The following is a 24,294-nucleotide window of genomic DNA, read 5'->3' on the forward strand; positions in this document are numbered from 1 at the left end:
TTAGGGGTAGGAGCAAGTGATATGACCTCTGGGGATCCAAGAGAGTTTGGACCTCAGCAGAAGCTGGGCTGCAGAGTATCCAGTCCAGCACAACCTCTATTTTCTAGCCACTGAGGCTGCACAGTCTTGGGCATGGTGCCTCCTCCTGAAAATGGCATGAACAGCTGTCAGTTCCCAGTGTGTGTGTGTGTGTGTGTGTGTATGTGTGTGTGTGTGTGTGTGTTGCAAAACAGCAGGGAAAAATCATTCTCAGAGGCCATTTGGCCTTAGGAGCCAGGGCAATCCAAATCTACCTGGGGCGAATCCCAGAACAGGAGCACAAGTCAAGAGGCACACACCACCACCGGAAGGTTTGGAAGTTGTGAACCCAGACAACAGGGGGTCAGCAGAGTGAGCCCTGTCTCTGCTGCCCAAGATTCCTGGAAGGTAGAGCTCAGAGTGGGAATCCTTGGATTTTTGGAGTCCATAGTCCTATAACATGTAACAGGTAAAGCAGGGAAGTACACAGAAAAGCGAGACCATGCTGTGTGTGCACTTACTCCCCATCCTCCTGCAGCCTGGGATGGAAGCTCTTGGTGAAAAAAGCTCATGGGAAATGCATATTAAGGAAAAATGTGATTTTTTTAAATTTAAAGCTTTATTTACTTATTTTTATTTGAGAGGCTGAGTTAGAGAGAGAGGACACACTGGCACACACACATGCACAGAGAGGGAGAGCTAGCTCTTCTGTCTGTTGGTTTACTCCCTCAAATACCTGCAACAGCTAAGGTAAGGGCCAGGCTGCAGGAGTTAGTAGGTTCATCCAGATCTCCCACTTGGCCACAGGGACAAAAGCACATCTTCTGCTGCTTTTCCAGAAGCATTAACAAGGAGCTGGGTTCGAAGTGGAGCATCAGGGATTTGAACTGCCACCCAAATAAAAATAAACATCTCAGGAGGCAGGTTAGCCCACTGTACCACATGTCAGTCCCCACCTGCACCTCTTGTCCTCTTTCTGTGGTGCAGCTGCAAGACATCAACTTCTCAGAAATGCTCACTTAAGAAAATCGGATGAGACCCGATCAGCCCAACAGACAAGGCTGCAGATGGATCCTGACGTGTGAAGCCATCAGGAATCTACAACAGAATTTCCAAGCTGTCAAAACAGTTCACCAATGCTAGCTGCAAACATGGGGCGATTGCCAGCCCCAGGCTGCCTCCAGACACTAGCGAGGAGAGGAGACAATGAGTGAGCCCTAAGGGTTCTAATCTGCTGTTAATTGACCCTGAACAGCACAGGATGTACCCTCTGTCCATTCTCTCATATGCAGCCTGTCCAGGGGAGGCTGGTCCAGCAGGACCTCCCTGCCCCTTTTTGGAAGTGGCTTCATCACTATGCCTCCATAGCAGGAGTCCTGTCCTGAGCCAACCTCTGCTCTCCTTTGGCACCATGAAGCAGTGTCAGCTGCCTTCAGGGCAGACAAGGGCACAGCTGCTTCTTGGCATTTCTCAGCCTAGGTCCAGGCCAGGGGGTGAGCAGGGATCACCCACCCTAGTAGTTCCACCATGTGTGGTGTCTGGGACTGCCACAACAAGGTAAGGGACTGTGTGAGTTCAAGGGTACTCTCCTTGTATGTGTGTCTCTCTGCCTGCCCTGTGCCCACAGTCCCCTTATAAGTGCCCATGTTGTAGTATAGTGGATAATGCTATGGCCAGTTATGCCAGCATCCCATATGGGTCCCGATTCATGTCCCAGCTGCTCCTCTTCAGATCCAGCTCCTTGCTAATGCACCTGGGAAAGCATTGAAGGATGGCCCAAGGCCTTGAGCTCCCACACCCATGTGGGAAACCTGGATAAAGTCCCAGGTTCCTAGCTATTATGACCATTTAGGAGTGAACAAGCAGAATCTCTTTTTCTCTCATTGTGGCTTTCAAATAAACAGATAAGTATTAGAGACAGAAGAGGGAAAAAGGCATGATTACATTGGATTAGGACTCATCCTGTTATCCCTATCTTAACTTGGTTATGTGCAAAGATGTTATTTCCAAACAAGATCCCATATGCAGGTCCTGGGGTTAGGACTCCAATAGCTTTTTAGGGAGCACAGTTCCATCCTCAGTGTTTCTAATGGCTGGAGTTTTCTTGGAGAACAGTTCTACACTTAAACCAGGGCATGGCCAAGGACCAAAAGTTGTTCACTAACCTCGTTAGACTCTGTCAAAGACCTGGTTTCCTCCAGGGATACCAATGGGCCCTGCAGTGAGGTAGCAGCATGGATGGGGGTGGCAGTGTCCTCTGCTTGTCAACATCCCTTGTTTAGGATCTCTTGGAGGAGTGGTTCTCAGAGCCCAGCTGTCTTTTCTCTCTTAGTCTTAGGCACCAGGGGAGAAGAACATGTGCACTGGGTTCTGTTCTTATTCCCCTGATGCACCTGACACAGCCACCCACACCTGTATTCAGCCCAGACTCTGCCACTTATGGAAGTGGGCCCTTGGCCTCTGTAATAGTTTAGGTATTGGCTTCAATGCTGAACATCTCCATGTGTTAAAGGCTGGTTCCCAAAGTCTTATGTTAATGGCACTGAGAGGTGGTAACTCAATCTAGGTATGGTATCTGGAAGTAGAAACTTTGAGAGGTGATTGGGAGGCTCTTTCAGGTGGCCTTTCCATAGTGCAGTCCTGGTGGCTTTTTAAGAGGCCAGACAGATGTAACCCAAGTATAAGCAGGTAGGGATATACCAGCGTGCCCCCTGTGGCTTGCCATGTAATGCTCTGTACCACCTCTGTACTCCACCAATGAGAACACCATCCCCAGAGGCCAAGTCAATAGACCCTGTCCAGTCTTGCCCTAGAAATCTCTAGAACTGAGACCGCAAAATAGATTTCTTTATTGTAGATGATTATCCTGTTTCGGTTATTTGGGGATGGTGACAACAAATGGATACCTACAGACGTATTCTTTGGTCTCTTTCATCCTCACCTTTTTCTTTTCTGTAAGTGGCATCTAGGAGGCCCACTTCTTTGCACCTGTTACCATGAGGAATGCAGGGGGCAAGGATTAGTGTCCCAGCAGTCGCCTCTTACAGCCAATGACACTTGGGCTTCAGACATTGTGGGAGGCATCTTACTGCACCCCCGTGCTGGCATGGACATCCTAGAGGTGGGCCCTGGATGGAGACCAGGTATGAAGCAAGGCGGGAGAGAAAATGCACATTGGAATAGAGGCTGGCCTGCTCATTAAGAATTCTGTTTATCAGGATCTACCTGAAAAACACTAGGCTGTTTGCTCGTTCTCGCAGGACCCAATTAGACCACTGCCTTCTTAGATGTGACTTTGACACATGAGTGTCAATTTTTCTATATATTACTACAGAAAGGGAGGCAGGGTGTGAACAGGGAACTGGCAGGGGTGGGGAGGAGGGGGAGCAAAGGAGGCACAAAACTACTTCTCTTCTTGGCACACTTTGGCTATTTTTAATCAGCTCTGTCTCAAAAGTCTGACTTCTGAACTACCCTCTGGCCCCTCCCACTCAAGACTCAGCCTAGCACCTTGCCATTACCTTCACAATGCATCCTTGTCACTTTCTGCTTGTCTACTGGGAGCCTGCCTCCTCAGCTACGTGGTGACCCCCTGGGGGACAGAGATGTGTCTTCTTTGCCCTTGGGGTTATAGGTACCCAGAAGGTGCTCAGAAAGGCTTGAAGAAACATCTCACAAACTCCTACATCCTGGAAGTGCACCCTCCTAACAGACTCTATTTCCCAACCCTTCCAAAACCAGTGATCCTCAGAGAATCCTGCTGGCTTCATGCCTTCTCTTCAATGATTGTAAGTGACTCCAGAGAAAATGGGAAGCACAAGTCATGTTTGCTCTACTGATGATGGCTCATATTTATGCAATCATGCCCATCCTGCTGCCAAGACAAAGGGGGCAGGAGAGGAGGCTGACTCAAGGTGTCATTTGCCCGGCAGCTCCCCTCACAAGCAACTAGCATCCAGCCTGCTTAGATGTGCAGGCCCAGTGCAGTAACCTAGCAGCTAAAGTTCTCACCTTCATGTGCCAGGATCCCATATGGGAACCAGTTCACGTTCCAGCTGCTCCACTTCCCATCCAGTTCCCTGCTTGTGGACTTGGAAAGCAGTAGAGGATGGTCCAGGGCCTTTGGACCCTGTGTCCATGTGGGAGACCCAGCAGAAGTTCCTGGTGCCTTGGCTTCAACTCCAGCTGTTGCAGCCACTTGGGGAGTGAACCAGTGGAAGGATGATGCTTCTGTCTGCCCCTCCTTCTCTCTGTACATCTACCTTTCCAATAAAAACAAATCTTAAAAAAAAAAGAAAAACCACTCAGCTGAAGAATCAGGCATCCCGGGGAAATGAGCATTTGCCTATGTTAGCATTCCAGCTGCAGCTACATCTGCAAGACACTGTGGGCCATGTTTTCTACCCAGGTCTCATCCATCTGCATAGAAGGGGCCATTTTCTTTCTTTCTTTTTTTTTAAAGATTTATTTTATTTTTATTGGTAAGTCATATATACAGAGAGGAGAAGAGACAGAGAGAAAGATCTTCCATCCGATGATTTACTCCCCAAGTGAGCACAATGGCTGGAGCTGAGGCAATCCAAAGCCAGGAGCCAGGAGCCTCTTCCAGGTCTCACACACGGATGCAGGGTCCCAAGGATTTGGGCCGTCCTCGACTGCCTTCCCAAGCCACAAGCAGGGAGTTGGATGGGAAGTGGAGCTGCCGGGTTTAGAACTGGCGCCCATATGGGATCCCGGCACATTCAAGGTGAGGACTTTAGCCACTAGGCCACGGTGCTGGGAAGGGGTCATTTTCAAACTCGTCCACCAGACAGACTTTCTTCTCTTTCACCTGAATGCTCCGCCAACCCTAATACAAATAACCCAGTAGCTGGGTGGAAGCTATCTTCAGCCCAGTTGTCTTTCCAGCTAGGGGAAACTCCACTGTCCTAGTGCAATCTCGTCCCTCCGCTCCAGCCCTTCCCCATGGGAAAGGACACAAGCGTAGCCCAGCTTGGACCCGGCCCTATCCCATAGCCTTCCTTCTGGCAGCGTACAGTGTCTTCTTTGTCATCAGTTTGTATCAAGTCTGCAGCTATATGCTTGGAAAGCACGGATTCTTTATTTCCCATGACAAAGCTAAGGAAATCCACAATAGTCTCTATAGAGAACTCAGCTTTTTTGGGGTGTAAATGCTCTGCGTTTTATATCCATTTCCATCTTGCTCACCTCCAAGATGACAGCTGTGTGGATGAGAGAGGTGGTCTGTGGGACTTCAGGTGACAGAGGAAAAGTTTGAAGATCCCAGACCACCTTTCTCACATACCCTGCCCCTTCAAACGCCTCCAACCCAGCTCTTGTCTGTCTCCTGGTGCCTGAAATGTATACTGCTGATATCTGAGTTTAATTTGGTCCTTGAGGGCTCAGGGTCATACTGTTCTGATGCCAGCTCAGCCCCTCTCCGGAGCTGTATGACCCTTGAGGTCTTGCTACGAAGCCTGGCCAACCTAGGTTAGCCACACAGCCTACAGTTACAGCATCCCCTGTCACAATTCAGTGACCATGTTCACTACTACCTCAAACAACCCCTACCCCGACCCCACCAGCTGGTACCCTGAGCTCATTTCTGTGCCCTTCAGGTAAACATAAAATTCTGGATGCTGGATTTGCCTTCCAAGGGCTATGGAAGTCTTAGTGGAGTCAATGCAATCTCACTTCAGTCTGGAGGCAGATAGAAACAGGACAAACCTGTGTTGTCTACCTGCCTCCATGAATCCCTGCTACCCACAGTTCCCTGAGGGCCAGAAGTAAGGCAGCATCCATCTCTTGTCTCATGAGATAGCCCTCATGCCAATACATTTCTCTAGGAGGCTTTTTGTTCTCCCCTTTCCTAGAACTTCGGTAGCTGAATGATTGCTTTTTAATTTTTAAGATGAAAAACAATGAAAACCAGAGCAGTTGGTTCTTTAAAAACATAGTCCCATTACATAAGAGGACAAGTTCTTCTGACTAAGCTACCTAGCAGAAGGGACAAAAAGCCATCTTCTGACCACAGATGCTCCTAACACCTCTGAGAAAGGAAACTGAGGGGAGCAGGAACAACTTAGATCTCAAAGAGAAGCTGTGTCTTTGCTGCAGGGTGAACATGTGTCTGTACATGGTGTGAAAAGCTACACGTCCAAGCTGTTCAAAAGAGTCTTGTGACTCAGGTCCCAGGTTGAGTCCCTAAATAAGGAGGTTGGCCTTGACAGACATTCCCTTTTCAGGGACATTTTACTGGCAGTGTTCCGATTTCCAAGTTTCCAACCCACAGGTTAGAGAGGGGAGACCATTGGCCAAGGTCACACCCCTGGTTCCCATCTGTAAAGGGAAGAATCTGGTTCCAAGATCACAGGCTGGTGCCCTAGGGGTGGACCACTTGGAATAGAAGATTGAGTGTTTGTCAATAGGGAACAGGATGACTGAGTGTGGCTGACTTATTACTGTGAATTATCCTTTTGGAAAAACACAACTTAGAACTCTTACTCTACTGACTTGGGGGCCAGATTATACTTCAAACTCTGTACTTATAAGGCTTCAGGGAGTCTGTCAACCTGCCAAACCTATCAATAAAGTGTGTATGTGTGTCAGTGAGCGATGGGTATATTTAGCATAGCTTTGGTTCCCTTGACACTCAAGGATGTGTAAGGCTTTTCTCAGGTGCAATGGGGTGGAGAATTGGTTAGTGCTTGATGAAATGAAGAGCTGAGAGACAAATAGTGCATAGTGAGAAAACCACTATGCATTCAGGGAGAATGGAACCCAGGCAGGCCAGGTGATAAAAATATCTTCCAAAGTGGAAGAGGCAGAGAAGGGAGACATGGCTTACCCCATCCTCCAGACTCCCATCATTTCTTTCACTGATTTCATACAACCAGAGGGCAGCTGACAAATAGCCCCAGAAACCCAGGCTACAGAGTCAGCTTTTAGATTCTGAACAAAGAGGGAGGAGAAAATTCAAAGCAAGAAGCCTGTCCCATTCTAGAGCAAGTACAATAAATGCAGGACTGCAGTTCTAGAAACACTAGGAATCAATGGAGAAAGTTTTACACTGGACTCATCTTCAAGGAGGTCAGAAGATTGGGGTTTTGTTTGAGTTCTGTGCTTTACCAGCTCAGTGATTTAATCAAGGCCTTTCTTGTATTTTGGGTCTTAGGATGTGCTTAGATAGGAAAATGGAGAGTTTGATGTCACATAAACCTCCCAACTGTAATGCTTAAAACCATAATGACCCCACAGACACACACACGTAGCATTTGAGACATCCAGCAGATCAGAGACCCAGAGACTCATGACAAAAATCTTTGCTTTGAGATGTAAACTGGTAGCCTGGGGAGGTGGGTGACCTATACCTCAATAGTAAAGGAAATTCTGGGAATTACAATTCTGGCATACTGGAAACTCCCATGCACTTAACATGGAATAAAGCAGGCACAATGGAAGCACAACACCAAAAAAGGCATGAGGCAGCAAAAGGCAAAGTGTTAAATGGCAGATGTGAATCTTCTTTTCAGTTATTCCACTAAATGTAAATGAATTAAAGATTCTCATCAAAGAGCAGGGATTGGCAGAACAGATTTTTAAAAGTGAGACCCACCTGAGAGACAAAGAGAGATCTTTCATGCACTGATTCATTCCTTAAGTACCCACAATAGCCAGGGTGTGAAGAGAGGAACTAGATATTCAATCTGGGTCTCCCACAAGTGTTGGGGGCACTGACAATTTCCTGCCCTGTGATTGGCCCTTTCCCCTAATTGGTGTGCCTTGGTGATCTTTAAGCGGATTGGGCAAGATTGACATATAAGCCGGGGGCTTGGCAGGGGAGGGGCTTCAGCGTAACGGAATTAACAAACATAATGGTTTTTCAACAGAAGATCAAAATAAAGTGCCTCGGAGACTCTCTCAAGTGTTGGGTGATTTCTTCCGTGGGAAGGGAGACCCCGATACACAAGGGTGGCAGGGACCCAAGCACTTGAGTTATTATCATTCCAGCTCCCAAAGTGCACATTAACAGGAAGCTGGAAGAAATAGCCAGACTCAAGAGATGTCCAAGTGGTGGACAGAAGGACAGAAGTCCCTGAGAGTTACCAACACACTGACCAACGTGCCTACATTAGAGTTGAGCTCCTGGGTGAGTGGATTCTTAGGCCCTGGGCAACCCTTGTGTCACTGCAGCCCCAGATTCCAACTCATGCAACCCCATGAGCCAAACCACCAGTCGTCCACTGTTCTCACTGCAGATAACATTCCTACACTCAGAAGTCTTGTGAGATCATAACCACTTACTATTTTAAGCCAATGAGTTAAATTATTTTTGGAGAGCAGCAGATAATCAATATACACTTCCACCAAAAAAAAGTCAATCCAGAAACAAGGACAAGATGTAAGACCAACATCAGAAATAAAAGCGGGAGTCCTCACAAAATACCCTACAAACATGTAAGAACACCTGAAAGACCACTGCAGAGTTTGTGGTCTTTGTAAACATTAGACACGAGGATCCAGTGCAATAGCCTAGTGGGCTAAAGTTCTTGTCTTGCACACGCTGGGATCCCTAGTGGACCAGTTCTAATCCTGACCACCCCACTTCCCATCCAGCTCCATGCTTCTGGCCTGGAAAAACAGCAAAGGATAACCCAAAGCCTTGGGACTCTGCATCTGAGTGGGAGACCTGGAGGAAGCTCCTGGCTTCTGGCTTCAGATTGGCTCAGTTCTGACCATTGTAGCCACTTGGAGAGTGAAACAGTGAAAGGAAGACCTTTCCTCTCTGTCTCCTCCTCTCTGTATGTCTGACTTTCCCATAGAAATAAATAAAATCTTAAAGAAAAAGAGAAATGGTCAAACTACTAGTAAGTGTACAGTTCACCAGAACTGTGACTGAAAGGAACCGGAAGCGTTCTAGAGAGAAAATCCTGAATTGTTTTTCCTCAAGAACTTTAGTTAATTTATGAGGACATGAAAATTGCATAGAAACCCTGAGAAGCATGTTTTGTAAAAGATCCAACACAGGCCAGTATCTCTGTGAGTATAGATGTCAAAGTCCCAGGCAAAATACAGGAATCCAAATCATATGTAAAAATTATTTTCTTTTGTTCAAGCAGGGAATGGTCTATTTGAACATTCATGCTTCAATGATTGTAGTTGAGCCCTTCGATAGGTTAAATGAGAAAGAAAACAGATGTATTTCCATCTCTGTGGCAAACGCATTTGATGAAGTTCATCATCTGCTTGTGTTGAATCAAGCATTTACAAAACTAGGAATAGAAGAGAATTTCCTTAATCTGCTAAGAGCTATCTACAGAATGCCTGCAGCAGACATTCTGTTAACAGATCACTCCCCTGAGATGGCCTGCTCCCATCCCCGTTATTCAACACCGCCCTGGAGGTTCTGAGCAGTCACTAAAACAAGAAGATAAAGGAATTAGAATGGAAGGGGGAAATTGTCTTTAGTCACAGATGACATGATCCTATCAGAGAATCCTGAAGAACTCCCAGACCTCGCACCAGGATCAATCAGTTCCCTTTGCACGTCAGCTTTCTGTCATCTGCACTTTGGGTCAAACTCCCAGTGCTGCTTCTCTGGGATCTTGACAGCTATCAAGGTGTGGAAAGAGAGTTGATGAGCCATACCTGGGCTCTGCGGGCCTTGCCCCTTCGCCTGCTCTGCTGGAAACCAGCGCCCCCTGCAGCCACATGCCAGTGGCCGAATCAAGCCTCACGGGAGTTTTGGAATCCCACAGAATGCAGACATTTCACCCTCCTGCTGGGAGAGAGTATAAGTAAATATAGCCCTGAGGAGGAAAAAATTATGAAGTTTCCTCTAAAACTTAAAGTTTGAATCATCGCATGATTCAGCAATCCTTCTTGGTATGTACCCAAAGGAAATGAAACCTGAACCGCACATGGAGATCTGCACTCCAACATTCTTAAAGCTTTATTCCCAAGAGCCAAGATATGGATAACACCTAAGTGGCCATCAATGGCTCCCACAACTCTTGTTTCAATTCTATTTTCCATTGTACCTGACAGGGTACAAAATGTACAGCATATTTTGATAGACATATACATAGTGAAATGACTGCCAGAGTGGAACAAGTGGAGAAAGACCTTGGGCTTGTCAATCCAGGACATATGAGGGGATATTATTTGGTCATAAAAATGAGATCCTGCCACTTATGATGGCTTGGTGACAGCTGGAGGACCTTACGGTAAGTGGAGGAAGAATGTGACAATATGGGCCAAAGGGTTTAGAGTCGCAAAGGGTATAAATACATAGGATGAATTTCAAAAGATCTGATGGACAGCAATGGCTATTGTTAGTGATACAGTGTCTTAGCCTGGACATTTGAGAGTGCAGACTTTGGCTATCCTTAAATAAACCACACACACATAGAACAATGATGGAAGGAGATGGAGGTGCTAATGTGCTTGACTGTGATAACTGCTTTACTCTTAATCTATCAAAAACACCGTAAGTATATACAACAAAAATAAATCTAATAAAATAATTATTGAAGCGTCTTAACCTTTATATACTGCAAAGGGATATACAGCAGGGTTTTCCTGTTAGAATTAATAAATGTCACTGAAAGCTATTACATGATCTCCGTTCTCTAATTCTGAGGATTCTGTTTTTCAATCTGAGCTGTTTTTAGCCAAAGGGTATAGAGATCTGGAAGAATAGTCAGTCCACATTTAGCTTTTCTGTTTGTGTTACTCCGAAGGCAAGGGATTGTATCGGCTCTGTTTCAACGCCAAGAAATGTACAGTGTATGTGGAAATGAAAACATTGATTTTTTAAAAAAAATATGTAAAAAGAGAACTTCCATGGTCTTGTGACAGAGTTTATATTTACCTTAGCTAAGATACATCAGTGTAACTAGTTGCAGAATGACCCTTGAAGAAAGTACATGTCACATGTAACTAAGAACATTGTCATCCAAAATGAATCTGAGAGGTCAGCAAGTATGTGTGCCTTTCAGTCTATATATGCGGCACACCATGGAGCAAGGAAACATTAGGCTATTACATAGCCGCACTCACTCTATATTCTTATTTGGGTTTCCTCAAAGCCCTCTGGGGTTGGTACAGTGGTTTATCAAGCTAATCCTCTACCTGCAGCATCAGCATCTCAAAGGGTGACAGTTTGAGTCCTGGTGGCTCCACTTCCTATCCTGCTCCTTGCTTATGGTCTGGAAAAGCAGTGAGCGACAGCCAAAGCCTTGGGACCCTGCATCCACCTGGAGGTCCCTGGCTCCCAGCTTCGGATTGCCTCAGCTCCAGCCACTGCAGCCATTTGCAGAGTGAACCAGCAGATGAAAGATCTCTCTCTCTCTCTCTCTCTGTCTCTCCTTCTTGCTTTGTGATTCTGTCTTCCAGTAAAAATAAGCTTTTTCTTTTTTCTCAAAGGCCACCCTTAATTTGAGGGACTGAGTATGGATAGCTCTTGTAGGAGTGATTTTAGGAAATGCTGGTAACAGGGAGGGACACAGCAGCAGCCAGTAAAGGATGTGACAGCAAACAGAAGATCGATCTGAGAAGACCAGAGCTTGACACTAACAACAGGAACCAGTGTAAATCCCTCGTGTCACACTTGTCCCACCAAAGAGGCAGGGGGCTGGGGTAAGTGTACCCAACTGCTTTCCTTTGTTGGGTGAGGGGTCCAGGAGGCCAACGCTGATTCCCCAGTGTGGGGAGCCATGCAGTTGGGTCGGATGGCATGGCTGTGTGATAAGCACCACTCCTCGGTCAGCAAGGCTATGAGGAGTTTTTGGCTGCATGACAAGAGCCAGCAGAATGTCTCTGGTCACCTCATTGCTGCCTCACTCCATTGTATGGACACCTAATCACCTCTCTGATGTTTCATAGAATTCTCCTGAGGCTGTTGTTGTTGCTTTTCTGCAAATGTGAAATGATTCCTGTAACTGGTACAACACCTCAAACTGATCAATCATGTTATGATAAAAACATCTTTAGTGACATAAGGCAATGATACACAGCTAAAAGAATGCAATAGTACAATTGAGCCCACAATGTCTCCAAACATCTTGTTAAGTGCCTACCTTTGTCCTGAAGCTTGCCCTAATATAAGTAATGTTTTCCTTAAGAAATGGCTTGATAATATCTTGGAACAGATGGCAATCATGGAAGTATAAAGAGTTTGTCTACTATGCACCTCGAACTGTTACAACACATGAAATGACGCATTTTGGTTTCTCACCATGGAAAGCAGAAAGTATATGGGGCATCTTCTAAAGAGAGACAAATGTGAGCCCCCCCCCAAAATGGCTTAAAATTTCTGCCTTATATTGGCACATACATTTAGGGAAAGAAAACAGTTTATAAAAATTTCTATCTTATATGGGCACTCATATTTATGGAAAGAAAACAGTTTATAAAGATAAAAGGAAGCTTATTGTAAAGGCCCTCTGTTTGTAGAATGGCTGAGTTGCCCTGATCCCTTTCACTGCCCTTTAACAAAAGAACAAAAACAACTGAATCAGCACTAGGTGAAGGTGGTGGTAATTAATGCATGATCAATTATAAGATTTAATAAAGAATCTATATTATAGGCTTTTATAAATTCCTTTCATTTATGATCTTTTCTTTTAACTTTGTACTATTGATATTTTAAACAATATTAGTTTGCGTTTAGTGAGAATTGATTTTGGATCTAAGTAAACCACTTGCCACTATGTAACTGCATGTGCTGCCAACCGTGGAGTTCCTGGCTTCAGCCAGGTCACTGCAGGTTTGAATGAGTAATAGCTTGCTGAAAATATTTTCTCTAATGTAAAATAATAATAATGTTTTTAGGATTGATTTTGTAATCATTCTTTTGTAATGAAGTAAAAATGAAACAATTGGATGTTGTGCAAAAGCTTGCAATGATTTCTGTATAAATAAAGAAGGCAACTTTTCTGAGTTGTCCATTATGAGCATCATACCGTAATGGTCCATGCCTCCTTTCTGCCTCTCCTTCTTACCTCCTCTTCTTATCGTCTTGCCGATCCACACATCCTTTGCAAGCTGGAGCAGGTCTCTGGTACTCCAAGACTGTGGGCTTTGCCATGAGTGAAAACCCTCAGGCAAGGGGACAGAGAGCGGGTGGCTGCAAACTGCAGATGATCTCAATGGCAGGAGCTGAAAGGGCAACACTGGGCTCAAGACAGCTGCTATTTGCACCTTGCTTCTTGTCCTCTCAGTAGGGGCCTGTGTCTGGTCCTTTGTTGTCCAGTACGTCTTGCTGACTTCAGTGCCATTTTTGGTGAGAACTAAGAAACCCAAACCATGAGGTCTCTTTTTCCTCCTGTGTACACCTCCAGTCCCCGTTCTGCCTCAGCCTATTTCAAACCTGACAGCTAGTGTCTGGACATCAGTATGGTCTGTGGAAAACACAATGAAACAGGATGAGAGTCCCAAGTAATCAAGGTGTTTTCACTCCTGAAGGGCAATGAACAAGATGCCAGCATTGATGAGCCCCAGGATAGCACACAATCGTGAGGGAGCCGGCTGCTTGTTTCTGCCACCCTTGCTTGGAGACACCCACCATCCCCAGGAGAATAGCACCCATCTGCTCCCTAGCAAAGCCTCCGCAGGGACTTGCAGGTATAACCAGAGCCTGGGCTGAACCAAGCCCATCGCAGGCTAGCAGGCATCTGCAGATCTGCATGACACCAGTTTCCCAGCAGGGTACCGGGTAAATTAGTACACCCTGACCATCTCGGTGTGACACAAAAGTTGGGAAGTCACTAACTTGGAAGGAAGAGGTTTTCCAAGGGGTTAACCATGTCCCACCATTGTTGCACGCCAAGGAAGTGGTATGCTCAGAGCTTCAGAAGAGTTTGAAAAATGGAACTGGCCAAAGACAGTGATCCTCAGCAGGAGGCATTTTTTTGTCCTCTTTCCCGAAAAGATGCTTAATCATGTCTGGGGAAGTCACCACTGGTATGGGGACTGCACCTGGCATCTAGTGGGTGATGGCCAGGGATATCGCTGAATGTACTCTAAGTGGGGAGGGTGTTTGTTAAAGATGCTTATGTCCCACATTTGAGCTCCTGGGTTCAAGTTCCAGCTCCAAGTCTGACTAGTTTCTCGTGAATGTGCACTTAGGGAAGCAGTGGTGATGGCTCAAGTAGTTGGGCCTCCAGCCACTCATGGGCAAGACCTAGATTGAATTCCTGGCTCCTGGCTTTAGCCCAGCCCTAGTAACATGACCATTTGGGGAAATGAGCAAGTTAATGAGAGTCCAGTCTCCTGCCTCTCAAATCAAACACACACACACACACACACACACACACACACACACACACACACACACCTCTGAGGCACAGAATACCTTCCACAATTTAAAATGTCTGTCCTGAAATACCTGTAGTGCTAAGGTTGACAGGTCTTGATCTAAGGAGATAGTTCTGCCGGCACTGGACATAGAGTAATCTGAATTCTCACACAATATTCTCTGCATACTTTTGAGAGAGATGGATCTTTGTTGTGCTGGTCCACTTCCCCCAAACAACTACAACAGCTAGGGTCTAGCCAGATTAAAGTAAAGAAGCCTGGAGCGGAAGTGAACATCCAAACGGCAGCCTCACTGCTCTACCCCTTGCCAGAACCCCAGAATCCTTTCCCTTTCCTAACCCAACCTTGCTCCTTATGCTCTTCCTGTTCTGCTCACCAACCTCAAACTCCATCTCACCTACTCTTCAAACCTTTCCTTTATGCTCTGTTCTGAGAACCCACCTCTCAACTTCGCCTCCCCACACCACAGTTCCCCTTCCCACTGCTGCCCTTTGACCTCTCGAACACCCAGAATTTTTCTACCACTTGAGCTTTGTGCAGCCATGGCTCTGAGCTCATTCTCCCCAGAATGAGCCCCTCCACATGCCTGGATCATGGTGTAGCCATGGTTTTGAGAGCATGCCCAGCCCTGATTTTGGATGCTCAGGAGCCAACCACACCAAGGGTACCAAGTTCCTGCCTGAAAACAGTAGTCCTCTGGACTTGTGGTTCTCTGACACCATGGATTACAACTGCAGTCCTCCTTTGGAGTAACCATGCCACCCTGGAATGGTAAGCCTGAGGTGCCCTCATGTGCTGATTGGGGCAGACAGACTAACTCCCTAATAGAATGGCAGACATCTGTATGGTTGGTTTTGTGTAGGCTTGGGGTCAATAGTGAGTCCTGGTGTTTTGGTTGGTCCTGGTGTTGACTTGGGACTGTCTAAGTTTTTAATACTGAAATTCCTGCATCTCAGGGAAGTCCAGCACCAGGGTTCCCCCCTTCCTTGTTTTGAGTGATGTCAAGAAGAACCCTTTTCTAGAATTGGCTGCTTTCACATCCTTCATACATGACAATACACTTGTTTCTGATGTCTCTTCTTGGGCTGATGTCTGCAGGTTCATCACAAAGACTTCAATTTAATGACTTCATGCAATGTAACTCAATTTTATGATTGTCCTAGAAACACGACAATGCATGCCTCACTAAGAAAAGAGGCATGGCCCTGCCCACGAGAACCTCCAAGGTGAGGATCCATGAGGAAAATCAAATGCAAAATTAGGAAACCCTTTCTTTTCTTTAGCCAATGGCCATTTAGATATTTATGACAGCATCTATGAGCCACATAGAATCATCAACTTTAAAATTAGCCCACTAGAAATATCTTGAACTTGGAGTCCCACCTGTGGTTGCCTTGGCTGGGCTAGGCCAGATGATTCTGCAAGCCTTATTTGTACAGTGTTCGAGTGGGGCATTCCCTACTAGTGTCATAACGGCTGGGACTACAGCCACGGTGGGGAAGCCATGGGAGAGGTGCTCGGGGAAGGCTTCTGGAAGAAGCCAGTGCCTGACAGAAGAGATCTGAAGAACCTAGAAGGTTAGCAGAAAGGGCATTGGGGGAAATTTTTCAAATGAATGAAGCAACAAGAAAACTCACTGGAAACAGTTGCAAATGACCCTTAGAGCCTTAGATAGAATGGAAAGAAACATGATTTATTTTTCCATTTCTAAATGCAAGGTCATCTTTTAAAAATTATGTATTTACTTGGTTGGCAGGGAAAGACAGAGAGCAAGATAGAGAGCTACAGAGCGAGCACTCAAGTGTCTAGTGTTCCCTCTAAGTGCCCTCAACAGCAGACCTGAGCCAGGCTGGTCTGGGCATTCATATGGGGCTTTTATATGAGTTCCAAGGAGATGAGTGCCGAAGCCCTTCCAGACGTGCATCAGCAGGGAGATAGAATGAGGGACAGAGCTGAGACTTAAACATTCCGATGGCCTATATACTTCAGAACCTCCATGTGAGGGTGACAAGGTAGAGACCACAATCCTGACCGGGACCTGAAACAGAAAAATGCCATGGATGCAAGTCTCACGGCCAGTTAAGGTCTCCAGACCTTGTCCTTGAGACAAGATTCTGAAGCCAGTGGGGATCCTCCTGAGCTCTGGGACTTGGTAGGGATCCTGAGTTCTTTACAAATTCATTCCGTGGCTTTAAGCAAGTCACAGAAGCCCAGCATTCTCAGCTGTGAATGCTCCCCTGCGAGGGCTGTTTTGAGGATGAAATTAGCTAACTGATTTCAAGGGCTTGGCAAGAACGTGGCACTCGGTGTGCTGACGGAAAGCCGTCTGTGCAAATTTGGTCTCCTAATACAGACTATCAGAGTGAAAGCTGGCTCTCGCACCGCAGAGGCCGCCTTCCTTGACCCTTTCTTTTGGTGGTTGGGGGTAGGGTGGTGGGGGGGGCTCTGCTGCCTTGTCTAACAACCTGCTTCTCACTGCACTCAAATTAATTAAACAACCTTTCTTCAAGGATGAGAACACTGATGTGCTTTAGAGGGCCTGCTAATTACACCTGAGATCTCTTTTAATAATAGGAGATTAGAAAGAACCCGGAGCGAGATTTTTCGACATTCAAGGCCAGCAGGGTGGGCACATGTTGATGTGGCTTAGGCCGAGGACAATATTGACTCAGACTCCTTTCCTTGCTCCACGCTTTTATGCAGATTTTAGGCAACAAGCATGGGAGCCACCCTCAGAGGTAAGTCAGCCCAGCTATTCACCTTGTGTTGCCAGCAGTTGGGGAGAATGGATCTAAAGAGCCTTGCTCCAACCTGCTCCTGGAGCTCACCATCGCCTATCACAATCTGGTATGGTGTCCAGCGTGGTTTATTTATTTCTTTGAATTTTTATGTATTAATTGGCTTATTTACCTGGGAGAGAGACAGGACACAAGAGGATACAGGCAGAGTGCGAGAACTCCCCTACACTGACTTACTCTCCCCACACTCATAGTATCTGGGGCTGGGAATAGATTCAAAGCTGGGAGCTTGCACCTCACCACAGGTCTCCTACATGGCTAGCAGGAATCCAGCTACTTCAGCCGTCACTTGCTGCTTCCCAGCATATGCATCAGCAGGAAGCTGGTAGCAGAAGCTCAAGTCTAACCCAGGCATTGTGACGATGGATATGTGTGTCCTGAGGCTCAACCACCAGGTCGATTATCTGCCCCATTGACTTGATCGCACGACCCCTTCTTCTCCTTTATCCACACACAGGGAACATCCACAGGTGATTGTGCACACTGCGTGAGAAGACATCACTCTTCCCTGCCTCCCTGAGGGGTGAACCTTGACCACAACGTCTTCCCTCTGCTCCCTCTACTTAGTCACAGAAAACAGCTTGCAGGGATGAGTGTAAAGAGCAAAGGCTTCTCAGATGGCTTTGTTTGCAGATATGTTAAAATTGTATTGATTTTCATTTTCTTTGAAAGAGTGGAGGAAGGAGAGAAGAGGAGAGAGAGTGAGAGAAAGAAAGATCTTCCATCCAGTGGTTCACTTTCCAAAATGGCAAAAACCCAGATCTCAATCAAGGTCTCTCAAGTGAGTGGCAGGTGATTTATTAGTTGTGCCATTACCTGCTGCCTCCCAGGGCACATCGCAAATAGGAAGTAACAGAGGGACCAGGACTCAAACTCAGGTACCCCAATATGGGATTCAGGTACTCAAGAAGCATTTTGAAAAAAAAATTTGTAAGGGAGATTTACAGAAAAGGAAACAGCGAGAGAGAGAGAGAGAGATCTTTCATCTGCTGGTTCACTCCTGAAACGGTTACAATGGCTAGAGCTAACTGATTCAAAGCCAGAAGCCAGGAGTTTCCTCTGGCTCTTCCATGTGGCTGGAGGTGTTCAGGGACCTGGGTTATCTTCCACTGCTCTCCTAGGCCACAAGCACAAAGCATTGGACATGGAGCAGCTGGTACATGAACTGGAATCCTGACACTTGCACAGGAGGATTGGACTACGAGCCACCATGCTGCTTTCCATGACCCCCTCCTCCCTCTACCCCTCTACCCACAAACAGTACCTTAAGCACAACATGAGCCGTCTGCCCTCTGGCTTCTTCAGATCTTGACTCTGTCTTGGGTATTTAGGAAGTGGTCCAGTGTATGGATGCTCTCGCTCTCTCTCTCTCTCTCTCTCTCTCTCTCTCTCTCTCTCTCTTTCTCTGTCTCTGTCTCTCTTTCTCTTTCTCTGTCTCTTTCTCTCTGTCTCTCACACATAGACAAATACAATATAAAAATAAGTGATGCACTCTTATCATTGAACCTCCTTCATCTGCTTTTAAAATTCATGGGGAAATAGTTACTGACAGGTCTTCTGTCAGCATTAAACACAAGGAACTGTGTAAAGCACCTGGAAAAAGGTGTGTCTGTCATCCAAGCTAAAGAAAAAATATCCTGCCCTTTTGCATGGTTACTACCTGAAAATTCAGTTTCTGTGTTCAGGCCAAATGTATCCATCTTCTCACAGTCCATTATTAAGGTCAAGTGGATGAATCCATGTTGATTCTATCCAGTATCATCTGTGAAGTCGTTACAAGTTAATTCACTCGTCATGGTCTGTCATGGGTTTACCATGTGCCAGGCTCTCAGTCTCAAGTCTGGGACCTGGCCATGCATACACACACGATTACACACATACACATGAGTGCACACACATGCATGTGTGCACACATATATGCCCATGTACACATGTGTGCACATACATGCACTTTCTCCACTTTCCTGGAAGGTGACTGCCACCTATCAAGCCACGCAGTATTTCCTAGGTATGGAGCAACCACTAAGCATTTCCTCAAGGTGACGTCATTCAATGCCTCGACAGGGAGATATGTGAACAACAAGAGACACCACCAGGCATGTGCCCCTTCAGGGACTATAGTCACCCCTAAGGGGACCAGAAAGAAGCATACCTCCCTAAGGGTGAGAAAGCATAAAAGGGACAGCTCCAGAGCTGGGAAGGTCAGCTGCTGTGATGCAGCTCCCTTGTGCTAAGACCACGGGAGATGATAGACACAGTGTGCGGTATAGGACAAGCAGCTTTCCTAGCAGCCCCAAACCAGGATTCTACAGATGCCTAAGAGAGCAGAGACTGATGAGTAACTTAAGTCAGCCAATCTTGTCTCAGCAGACTGTACCAAGGAATATTTGTGCACCAAGAGGGTTTGTCTAAGAGAAAAAGAAGCAAGGTCTACAGTGAAGGGGAAGACGTCTTTGGGGTTGAGTTACCAGCCAGGATAGAGATGTGAAAGGAGCTTGCACACTCTCTCCTGGCTCTAACCTGGGCAATGGGCCGAGCAGAACTCCACAAATAAGAAGTCAGCACAGCAGAGCCCGAGCAAACACGTGGTACCCTAAACCAAGGCCAGGGTAGAATCCTTGGCTACAGTCACCAATGCCACGGCATTGATAGCAGTCCCTAATGATTGGTACTGCTGTACTCTATTTGCTTCTGCCAAAGGAGGTTTTAATTAGTTAATTAATTACTTTGAGAGACCAAGAACTGATTTATTCCCCCAAAGGCTTGCATCAGCTGGGGCTGGGCCAGGTTGAAGTTGGGAGCTGGGCACTCAATTCAGGTTTCCCATGTTGGTGGAAGGAATCCAACCATTGTGCTGTCACTACTCCCTCCCAGGGGCATGTTAGCAGGAAGCTGGAATTAGGAGCAGGACCGGGACTCAGCAGCAGAAGAAAGCAAAGCTAGAGGACCACAAGACTGGTGGATGTTGCCCCCACTAAAATGCGACAAGCCCTTGCTTCATTTTCAGACCTGAGGCAAAAGTCAGAGTGAGAACTCAAGGACTGCACAGCGCGCTGGGTCCCCCAGGACAATGGACGTGATGACATTCTGACAAGTAAGCACAGCAGAACAAGCTTCCAGGGCTTTAACAAAGCTACCTCCTGTCATTTACTGTGGCAGCTCCACACTGGGGACAAGAGACTGAGCAGAGATCCTAACAATGATCCTGCCATTTCTATCCAGTGCGCATAAACCTAATGGACCTGCTCAGTCCACAGTGCCCTACATGGGTTGACCATGAGCTGCATTGATCCTGCACCTGCAGTTTAGCTTCTCTTTCTGCCCCATCTGCTTGAACTGCCTTCAATACTTCCACAAGCATTAATTCTATTCATTCTAATGATTCACTCACAACCAAAGGCTCCCCCTCACCTCAAGTCACCATCACACTGGCAAGTCAGAATTTCAATTCATGAATTTGAAGAGGACCCAAACAGCTTACAGCTGGTAACAAGCACTGAATGGCTGGTTCTACAAGAGAAACAGGCCTGAGGAATGTCAACAAGAGACTTTCTCCTCTCTTTTTGCTGTTAAAGTTAACAGAGGTTGAGTTTTTGGAAATGTCAAAGGATCTACTTAATTGTTTTTTTATGGTGTAGGGGAGATATTTTTATGAAAACATGAAGCAGAGATCATGCTCCCAGATCATGTTGCTAGTCCTTCTCTCCCCATCAGCATTCTAGAAATAATTGACAGACGTGGGGCTTAACTAAGGGGAAGAACTTGAGTGGGATGGGGGCAGGGAGCACAGACAGAGAGTACCACTGCCTGCTGCCAGCTGCCTGGAGCTGGGTTTCTCGTCACACTCCTGAGCCATCTCCCCAGGTGGGTAAAAAAATGCAGCTCGCAGCACACAGGCTGTTCCCTCTGGACATCCCTACCGTCATCAAGCCAGAAACATTCATTACAAAAAAAAAAAAAAGAGTTGTTTCTTCCAGCACTGAAGAGTGAGTCCATCCAATCAACGAACCATGAAATCAACTAATTTCACTCTTTGGAGTGAGGTTGTAAAGCCCGCTTAGTAGTTCCTGCTTGGTGCCAACCAAAAAGCCATCCGGGCCTTCCCTGTGCCTTTCATCAAAATTACCCTAATGATGAACAACCTGCCCCATCATCCATACATTCCAGAGCTGATCTTCCCAGAACCCTGCTAACAGGTGTACTAGTTGCTTGCTTCTGCTCATTTCATCTTTAACAGTCCTGTCAGAATGAAAGAAAATGATCTCTTAAAGGCCTATATGTTCGACGTTCACAGGCTAGAAGTGGCTCTCAAGATTGCAGTGCTAACAATGACAGAGCACAGCTCATCTCACTGTAGCCAGAGAAAAGAAGGGGAGAAAGTGACAGTGTTAGCCACCAGCCAGGCTGGACTTTTCATCTTGGCCCTATGCTTGGTTAGCTGGGGTGGGAATTTGGTGTAGCAGTGGAGAAATGCCATCTAGGAGACCACATCCCATACCAGAGTGTGGAGGTTCCAGTCCCACCTCTGTCTCAGGTTCCACCTTCCCACTGATGCGCACGCTAGGAAACAGCAGACTGTACTCAAGTAGTTGGATCTCTGCCACTCATGGGAGAGACGTGGACTAAATCTCTCTCTCAATCTCTCTTGCTCTGTCTCTCTCCCCTTCAAATAAACTTGAAAAAAAAAGAGCTATCCACTCAACATAGTAAGCCAGAAAAAGAAACCTAAATAACAGACTATTTTAGTTGTACACATGCTGACTTTACATACCTGTTAACTGGTTAACTTAATAAACAAATAAAACATTGTCTGGATGGGCACATGCCAGAATGTGAGAAATTTCATTCTCATGTGTGTATTCTTCAGTACTGGCATCTCAATCCATCACTATTTTTCAATGGCTCGAAAGAAGCTTGCCTGCAGCCCCTCAACACCTAAGCAGCTGGGCACAGTCCCCAGTAGTGCACAGGGGAGACAAAGAGGTACTGCTATTCAACCTGAACGTAATCTCCAAAACGTGCTGGGTAACATTCAAGGTGTGTTATCATAGGCCCATGGGTCTAAGAGCCTGCTGGACCAGTTAGAGGAATTCTAATCGCCAGGGGAAGTGATTTCTTTCTCAAGGCCAGCACAGAAACTGATCACTAAGACCTACCTGAGGAATGCCATTGGCTGCTCTTGAGAACACAAGGGTCGGGACACCAGTGATTAGTCATCTCAAGTCCACAGGGACACCTGTATGTCACTCTACTCCTGTTTGTACCTCCTGACTCTCAGTTCCCAGCACCTATTCTCAGCACCAGCACACAGCCTGACACAGAACAGTTCACTCATCCAAGGAACTCACTTCCTATCCTAGCACCTGCCCAGGTAGACCAGAAGATGCAAACTGACTCCAATGCCTCTTGGGAACAGAAAGGTGGCCTCAGTAAATAAACATAATCATGAGTGGCGGGCTGCTGGGAACAGGGGTAACCCACCTATCCCAAGATAACAGTTTCTGGGATATTGCTGACCATTGACACCAGAGAATATAGGCTCAGGGTGGCTAGATAGCATAATTTTTTTTGAGACAATTTAGAAGTTGTGATTCTCCTTTGGAGTTTCCCCACGGGTGAACAACACACTTCTGTAGCCCCTGATCCTGCCTAGCATTTCGCTCTGTGCAGTGCTCCCAGTATATGCCCAACAACTTTCAAATGGCTAAAGATGAAGTCCCTTGGTGAATCCCATGCTGGCTAGAGCGTGATTTGGCCCTGGAACTCTCCATCACCTGGTACTCATCACTCCCTGCTGCCCTGCATTTCCCAAGTGATCCCTGGCTTCTGAAGGGATTGGAAGCAGGGTTCCACTGGTCTCACATCCCTCTTTATCCCTCTCAAGGTCAATGATTTGTTACACACTATTGCTCCGTTGGTTCTGAGGCCTTGAACTCCTGTTGCCTTTGGGATCTGCTGCTGTTTTCCAAGGCAGTGTGCTGCACTGCAAAATTAGTTCATTGTGTAAAATCTATGTTATGGTAGACCGTAGGTCTTCTCGATCTGTTCTTGAAGTTTCCATTCTCATGGATAGCCTCCCGCTCCATCAACCAACAGGCTGGACTTTGTGTTCGGCAAGGGCAGCAGCAAATGGATCTGAACTCATGGCCAGCAGCTGGATGCCACAAGGCACCCCTGTGCTCTAAGACACAAAGTCTCTCTCCCAGTCAAGCACAGAACAGACAAGGAATCTGAAGGCACCGACGCGTGTCAGGACTTTTAAATTGTTTTGTTAATGTGCATTAAATGGCACTTAACTGCATTAACTTCATTAGCTCTTGCACTATCTAATTATTTCCCGAGATTTGAGAATTCATCGAGCTTCCCTTCCTGAACAAAATCATTTGGTTGAGCCACAGCCCTGACTCCATCCCCTGGACCAAAAAAAAAAAAAAACCTGAGTCCCAGCAGAAGGCTCTTGAAGCCCAGGATCTGACTCAGGCAAGATGGAACTAGGGTGAGGTGAGGAGAGCAAGTAAGCCTGGGAAGCACAGACATGGGAGAGTAGGCTGCATTCTCCTGCCTTTGCTTGCAGGCCTGGCTCATGCTTATGTTCCTCCATCACAGGACTTGTAACTTGCTTCTGTTCCAGTAGCCCCTTCTCTCTGAGATGTCAAGGACACCAGCCCACATCAGCTTTGCGTAGTCCTCTGCAGGGTTGGTGGGTCCACCCAGAATCCCCAATGCCCCATTGCTCCTTTCCCAATAGCCACCATGAGGTTTGTCTGCAGCAGGAAGGCATGTGTCCAGTATGGGCACGGGATCTCTGCAGGTAGGGACCTCAGGAACCTTGGACATCACCAGATTCATCTTCCTCCTCCACCCAGGGAGAGTGAGGCCAGCCTTTAGCAAGGAGAGCTACGTCTCATGTCCAGGCCCTAGGACCCCAGGACTCGCCTTGTTCTCTGCCTCCTGTGGGAGGATTTGAACATCTAACCTGGTAACTCAGCATGATACAGGTGTACATCCCCAGCATATGCTCAGTTGAGAGAAGGAAATGCTTTTCATTCATTTCCTCACCCTTTCATTTGATAGATGCCTGCTCCATGCCAGCCCCAATCTGCCATGGAATTTCAGACCTGTGTGAGGTTGGACAGTAGACATTATCCAAAATAGTCGT

The sequence above is a fragment of the Ochotona curzoniae genome, unplaced genomic scaffold (genome assembly GCF_017591425.1).
Source record: "Ochotona curzoniae isolate NIBS_2020 unplaced genomic scaffold, NIBS_Ocur_1.0 scaffold_4701, whole genome shotgun sequence".
NCBI classification, from domain to species: Eukaryota; Metazoa; Chordata; class Mammalia; order Lagomorpha; family Ochotonidae; genus Ochotona; species Ochotona curzoniae.